This window comes from Macrobrachium nipponense, chromosome 38 (assembly GCF_015104395.2).
Source record: "Macrobrachium nipponense isolate FS-2020 chromosome 38, ASM1510439v2, whole genome shotgun sequence".
NCBI classification, from domain to species: domain Eukaryota; kingdom Metazoa; phylum Arthropoda; class Malacostraca; order Decapoda; family Palaemonidae; genus Macrobrachium; species Macrobrachium nipponense.
Genome location: NC_061098.1, coordinates 53,793,152 through 53,800,475, shown reverse-complemented (window position 1 = coordinate 53,800,475; position 7,324 = coordinate 53,793,152). Strand labels below are relative to the sequence as shown.

The 7,324-nt window shown below is 35.4% G+C and overlaps 2 long non-coding RNA genes across 2 annotated transcripts in view; both read left to right on the top strand.

Annotated features, from left to right (window-relative positions):
• Positions 1 to 2,476: 2,476 nt before the first annotated feature.
• LOC135209467 (uncharacterized) lies at positions 2,477 to 3,117 on the top strand. Its single transcript, XR_010313375.1, has 2 exons — positions 2,477 to 2,578; positions 2,916 to 3,117. It is a non-coding gene; the product is annotated as an uncharacterized LOC135209467 (long non-coding RNA).
• A 3,721-nt stretch (positions 3,118 to 6,838) lies between these two features.
• The window catches only part of LOC135209466 (uncharacterized), a 909-nt gene continuing 423 nt past the window's right edge, over positions 6,839 to 7,324 (top strand). Inside the window, exon 1 of the long non-coding RNA XR_010313374.1 lies at positions 6,839 to 7,224. This is a non-coding gene — a long non-coding RNA (uncharacterized LOC135209466). The remainder of the gene's footprint in view (positions 7,225 to 7,324) is intronic.

Sequence of the window (7,324 nt, the reverse complement as noted above, 5' to 3'; positions counted from 1 at the left end):
TAATATATATATATATAATATAATATAGTTATTTTAATATTATATATTATATATATATATATCATATATATATATAAATATATTATAAATTCTTAGTTCTGCCTGTAAGATCTAGGAACATGCTTATAAATATACACATATGTATATTTTTGTATATATTTTATTTATTTTATAAATGCATATATATATATATATATATATATATATATATATATATATATATATATATATCTATACTATATATATATATATATATATATATATATATAATAATATATTATTATATATATATATATCATATATACTATGTATATATATGTGTGTGTGTATGTATGTGTGTGTATGTGTATTCAAACTATTTCTTAGACTTCCTTGCAGACAAAGGCAAAGGGGCTTCTCCGTGATGAGACCAGAAGTGCCGGCAGGCAGGAGCAGCCTTCTTCAGGAAACTTTTATTCCCAACATCTTAGGAGTTTTCATTAAACTTTTGTCATTTTAGGAAAACTTCTCCACGTGGTTTCTTTACGGGCAATGAACTTAAGGCTTATTTTCCCTTCAAAAGCAAATAATGAAGGCTTTGACTTTTCTTACACTTAGGCTTCCATAAACCTCCATAATCTTGGATCAAGTTGTTGGTTAGGGATTATCTTGGAAATACCTACCTATTCCTTTTGGGAATGCTCAGGTACTCATAAGTAAATAAATGTTTCGTATTAAGCCTTTTTAAGCCTGTCACCTAAAAACTTTGGATACATGTTAAGACAATCTCTGGGAGAAATCAAAATCTTTGCAAAACTGTCTATAAAAGTTTTTGTAGGCACAATGGCAATGATAATTCATAATACTGAGTAATGGAAACCCAGAGAAGAAATTAAACATATAGATTAATAAAATTTGAAAACGAAACTTTGCTAAAGTTATCACTAGACACCTATGGAAATGTTCAAGAGTTGTACATTTAATTTAAACTGTAAGTAAAAGAGAAATAAAAGGAAGAGAGAGAGATAGAGAGAGAGAGAGAGAGAGAGAGAGAGAGAGAGAGAGAGAGAGCTCTGATGGTAAAGAAATAAATCATTACAGCGTTTATGTTAAAATAAAAGAAATAGATTAGGTAAAGATGAGAGAGAGAGAGAGAGAGAGCTGAAAGTAGAATAGCAATAAGTCTATAAATTATGTATGCTAAGATAATGTATAGCTTGGGTAAAAGAAGAGAGAGAGAGAGAGAGAGAGAGTTGAAAATAAAAGAGAAATATTTCAGCACACTATTTATACTAGAATAAGGTAGTCAAATCAAGCATAAAGGAGACAGAGAAAGAAAAGCAAGAGAGAGCTGGAAAAATATATAAATATATTAATACATTAAAGGTAGTTAGATTAAGCAAAATTGAGAGAGAGAGAGAGAGAGAGAGAAGAGAGAGAGAGAGAGAGAGAGAGAGAGAGAGAGGAGAAAATTCTTATTTCTCGGTGGCCAGTCGGACTACCCACACTCGTATGGAAAGAGGACGCACAATTTCCTCCATCCTGACAAGTTGTATTCATGCAGCGATCTCTTTGGCTGTGGCAAAACATAATTAGGAGCCCGTCAGCAATTTCCTCGGCGTCCTGTTCAATCTGGGACAGATGCCATCTCGAAGGAAATGAAATAAGAGAAAGTTTTAATATTTGTGTTCCTAATTTTCTTCGAGGAAGCGTTTACTCTCCCATTTCGTTCGTTCTGCAGTTAGCTGGCCTTGTGGCAGCATGGGCTCTTGCTTTGTTTAGTCGCGCGTGGTGGTGTAGATACCTCGTTCATTGTATTTCAACATTTGTCCAGAAAATTACGAATATAATTCGTAACTTTCCATTTTTTGTTTGTATTAACCGCATATTTTGACTCAAAGGGAGTAAGTGGTTGTTTGATAGTTTTAAGTTGGTATTCAATTAGATTGTTTTCATTTTAACCCTCTTCCATTGGTTCCCTTATTACCTTGTTATACTATACAAGCCGATATGGTTATGTACTGAAAGACAGGAGTAGAGTCATCACTCAGTCCGCAGTATGGCAGCAACTCCTCCTCCTATTCCTCTACGCCTTCTGTGAAATTATTAAATCTTCGTGTTTCAATGTTTCAAAGTTTTTTTTTTTTTTTTTTTTTTTTTTGTGTTTTTTTTTTTTTTTTTTTTTTTTTTTTTTTTTTTTTTTTTTTTTTTTTTTTTTTTTTTTTTTTTTTTTTTTTTTTTTTTTTTTTTTTTTTTTTTTTTCCGAGATGTGTTTCTTCGTCGATAATTATACAGTGAGGAATATAAACAATATGTGGATGTTTGTAAAACCCCTCGCTGGACCACTGGATAGCTTCTTTCGATTGGTTTGCCACGACCATGTGCCACGTCGAGACGTATGCCCAGTTCTGAAGTCCTCGTCCTCGAGTTATGACCAAGGGCTTACTTTGATGTATTCAGCATCGTTGTGTGTGATTGAGCCAACCCAAGTGGGAGTCCTAGCTTGATGTGTCGTATAATTGGCTCCTTTATCTGCAACTTGCTCTTGTGGTGAACGTCGTCGTCACTTCCACTTATATGCCTCTCTGGACAATAACAGGTATGGGGTTCAACTGAAGGAAGCGGGTTTTAGTTAGATTCCTTGTTATTGCCAGTACTTTCATTTATATTTAAGTAAAGGTCTTGCTAAACCCTTAATTATTAAATAACTATTCTTGGTCCTTTTTGAGTCAATTTATTCAGTATAAAATTCCCAGGTTATTTGCGTTTAAAGGTTGCATTGTTATGAAGTTTTTTTGGGCTTGGGTTTGGTTAATTTTATTTTGTGCGAAAACCCATGTAAAAATTTATGCAGCTTAATTTTGAGTAATTCTGGGTTAGTTTAATTTGACTTACTGTTTCCATGTCACTAATAGTGATATTGTTCATATTTTTAGGACAGAGTGGTTACGAACTAAACATATTCACTGAAAAGGACTTTCTCGCTTCGTCTACGTTTTGGATGAGGTCCTTTCGTCGACAGGAATTCCATTTAACTATATAGCGGTCTAACATACGAATGTACTATTTGGCTTGCCACCTTCAGCGTGTTTGTTGTTAATTGTAAGGTGTTAATAATTATATTAATCTGTATGTTAAGGCTGTTTAAATTACTTTCCTAAGTTTTGTTTAATTGAATATAAAAAAAAAAAAAGTTTAGTTCATGGCGCCCGAACAGGGACCTTTAGCGAGAAGGTGGCAAGTGTTGACGGTCAGGTATAGCTCGTTGCGGGGTTTCCAGTGGTCCAGTAATTTTACTTAGTTGTTGTTAAACGCAATATAAATAGATCGGCGATATCGTGTCGTCTTATGCGGTGAGGTAATTAGCATATTGTAACGTGCTTGTTTGCATTATAGTTTTAGTTCGGTGAGATTTTACAGTTATTTCTTACGTGACTATAATAATTTAGCACTTTTTTTGCTTTCATGTATTAAGTTCTTTTGGCGTACTTATATTTAGCGCATGTTTAATTCGGTATATTGAATGTAGCAATTTGTTTGTTTAGCTCCATTTACAGGTACCGCGTTCAATTAGTTTTATATATAGTATTTACGCGATCTGTTTTTTTTGCTTTTGTTTGGGTAAACTTTATTCAGCTAGATTAAAATGTCAGATTTAAAAAGCTGTAATTTCCAGGCGCAAAACGGTTCGTAAAAAAGTTACTGTTTGTTATGATAAACGTGATAGTTACAGGGGTTTAGATCCAGCCTTGCAAACGACCGAAAAGGGTCTTCTGCTTAACTACCAGAAGAGTTTATTGGAATTGGACAAAGAATTTTTTGAATTGAAGTTTTCAGATGACGGGGTAACAGAGGCGGCTTTAGATGCCGAGAGTGATTTATGTCAGGAATACCAGGATAGAATCCAGACTTGCTTGTCTTTGCTGCCTGCTTCTCTCTCTAATCATTCTAATGTTAGCATTGATAATGCTCGTTCTTTGTTAAAGCAGCCCACTGCTCCTTTACCCAGGTTTACCAGTAAAGAAAACGAGGACTTCACGTCATTTCTTAAGGAATTCCGAAGTACCACTAGTTCCTTTACATACCCAGATCGTGATCTTTGTTGTTGCTCAAGCAGCAAGTAGACGGTCGTGCTAAATTGTTGTTAGATTCTTTAGAGGCGGACAAGCAAACCTTTAATGATGCAGTAGAGCTTTTGAAGGCAGCATTTGCTTCGGAAAGCACTCTTAAGGTAAACACGATCAGGCAGTTGACAGAACTTAAGTTAGGGCTTTCAGATGATCCTATCATCATATTCAAAATTCAGGACTATACTTCAGTCTGTTAGTACACTAGAAATAACGGCAGATGATTTTATACAGTACTTTGCATGGTCAGGCCTTAATGAACAATTTAAGAAAGAGTTGGTTCAGAGTATTACCAATCAAACTCGTCCTAGCTGTAAGGATATTAAGGATAACTTCTTTACTGCCACTGAAAGGTATGAGAATGCTAGGAAAATTTCAAAGTTTAAAGGTCCCGCTATTTCTGGAAATATTCAAGGGAAGAATCAGGTTACTTCAACTAGTTTGGCTATCAAAGTCGACTCTTATATTAACAATGCATTAAAAAGCTGCAACTTATGCCAAAAGGTAGATTCAAAGGATATTAATCACTTTATGTCCAAATGTCCAAATTTCCCTACTGCACAGGAGAAAGTATCTAAATTGTCAGAGTGTAATGGCTGTGTAAAATGTGGAAGTTTTATGCACCCGACTACTAAATGTTCTTTCAGGTTTCGCAAAAAGTGCTATCATTGTGGCGGTTGGCATTTCTCCTTTTTTATGCATAAAGACAAGCTTCCACCCCAAAGTAAAAAGGAGAAGTCTAGTTCTGTTACAGTTTAAAAACAGCGACGAACAGTGGAGTAGCAATACTACCTAATTGTAGTAGTAGATCTGCTCTTCCAACTTTTACTTTCCAAGTTTCAGGTCAAGGGAGATTATTCAGAGGGCTCAAAGATACCGGTTCACAAAGCACTTTTGTATCGGAGAGACTAGCCAATTTTGGTAAATTTAAAGTTATATGCAATGATGTTGACTCGACAGTTAATGGGTTTTTATGGGCCCAAGGTCTATAAAACTAGAATAGTACAGTTGCCTATTACTTTTACCACTGGTGTAGTTGAGGTGTTTGCTATGGTTGTGCCTTCAATAAATATAAAGTTGTCCTTACCTTGGTGTTTTAGGGAAGGTTATTAAAGCCTTTAAAGAATAAAGGTTATTTCTTTGCTGATGCCTTTTTTAGACCAAAATCTAGTGAAATTAGTGACATTGATGTCTTGTTAGTTCAGATTCCTCTCATTGTTTGTTGGGAAAAGACGTTGTATTTGGCAATAATGACCCCTATGTATATATGATACGTTCTATGGCATTATGCTAACAGGTAATCTTGACAGATTGATCAATAATGTGGATTATTTGCAGACTCGCGACAGGTTAATTTTCTATTGCATGAACACTGATTCCAGTGAGCCGTTGTTATCTTTCCCAGTTGTTGACTCTTCTGTAAGTATATGCACACATTCTTTTTTATTGGGTTGTGATGATGTTAGTCCCTCATTTAGTGATGAAATGAAAGACCTTGATTTTGGTAATATTGCTACTAGTTGTAACTTTAATGTATTGAACACTAAAGGCAAGGTCATAGAGGAAAAGTTAAGAGAGGCCACTAACCATATACTTGAGGCAGAATGCCGTAATTATCTTAGTTATGATCAGCCTGAATGTGATGAGCAGACAACTGATCTGAATAGGAAGTTAATTGACTTCACGCTAAAGAATCTTTTCAGGGAAACAGATGGCAGGATTAGGGTTCCTTTGTTGTGGAATGGTAAACTATCTCATTTACTCGCTAAGAATGAGAGGTTAGCTAAATTAATTTTAAAGTCTACATTAAAGAAACACAAGAAAGATAAAGGGAATTTGCTATTGATGGATCAGACTTTCAGAGATCAGTTAGCCGAGGGTATTATTGAACCTGTAAATAATCTTGAACAATTTAAATTAGAACACCCAAATTATTCTTTCATTCCCCACATGGCTGTTTTCAAGCCTCAACGATGAGTTTGAGAAACTTCGTAAAGTTAGACAAAATTTGATTGAGAATTATCATTCGGAGTTTCTAGGAACACTTTTATCACAAGCAGTTGATAAGAAGGATAGGTACCGTCCAGCCCAGCAACATAACATTAAGGTAGGGGACATAGTCCTTTTAAAGGAACTTAACACTAAACCTAGCAGCTATCCTATGGCTATTGTCCAGAAACTAGAAGTCAATAGCAATGGTGAGGTAACTGGAGTGACCCTTTTAAAGGGTAAGACCAAGGAAGTTATAAAACGTCACATCTCGACTTTAATTCCTTATCTAGAGGTAAAGGATTTGGGTGAAGATGACTGTATCTCTACCCCTGATGTTGAACAAAATAATGACACTAATAATCTTCGTGTTCGCAGGAAGGCTGCGATATTAAGTGAGCAGCGAACACGAGAATATTTGAATATGTAGGTTAAGTATGACTGAATTTTTATACAATTTACATATTAAATTGTATCCCTGGCCTGCAATGTCCAGAAAATTACGAATATAATTCGTAACTTTCCATTTTTTGTTTGTAATTAACCGCATATTTTGACTCAAAGGGAGGGAGTAAAGTGGTTGTTTGATAGTTTTTAAGTTTGGTATTCAATTAGATTGTTTTCATTTAACCCAATCTTCCATTGGTTCCCTTATTACCTTGTTATACTATACAAGCCGATATGGTTATGTACTGAAAGACAGGAGTAGAGTCATCACTCAGTCCGCAGTATGGCAGCAACTCCTCCTCCTATTCCTCTACGCCTTCTGTGAAATTATTAATCTTCGTGTTCAAGTGTTTTTCGCAGATGTGTTTCTTCGTCGATAATTATACAGTGAGGAATATAAACAATATGTGGATGTTGTAAAACCCTCGCTGGACCACTGGATAGCTTCTTCGATTGGTTTGCCACGACCATGTGCCACGTCGAGACGTATGCAGTTCTGAAGTCCTCGTCCTCTAGTTATGACCAAGGGCTTACTTTGATGTATTCAGCATCGTTGTGTGTGATTGAGCCCAAGTGGAGTCCTAGCTTGATGTGTCGTATAATTGGCTCCTTTATCTGCAACTTGCTCTTGTGGTGAACGTCGTCGTCACTTCCACTTATATGCCTCTCTGGACAATAACAGGTATGGGGTTCAACTGAAGGAAGCGGGTTTTGGTTAGATTCCTTGTTATTGCCAGTACTTTCATTTATATTTAAGTAAAGGTCTTGCTAAACCCTTAATT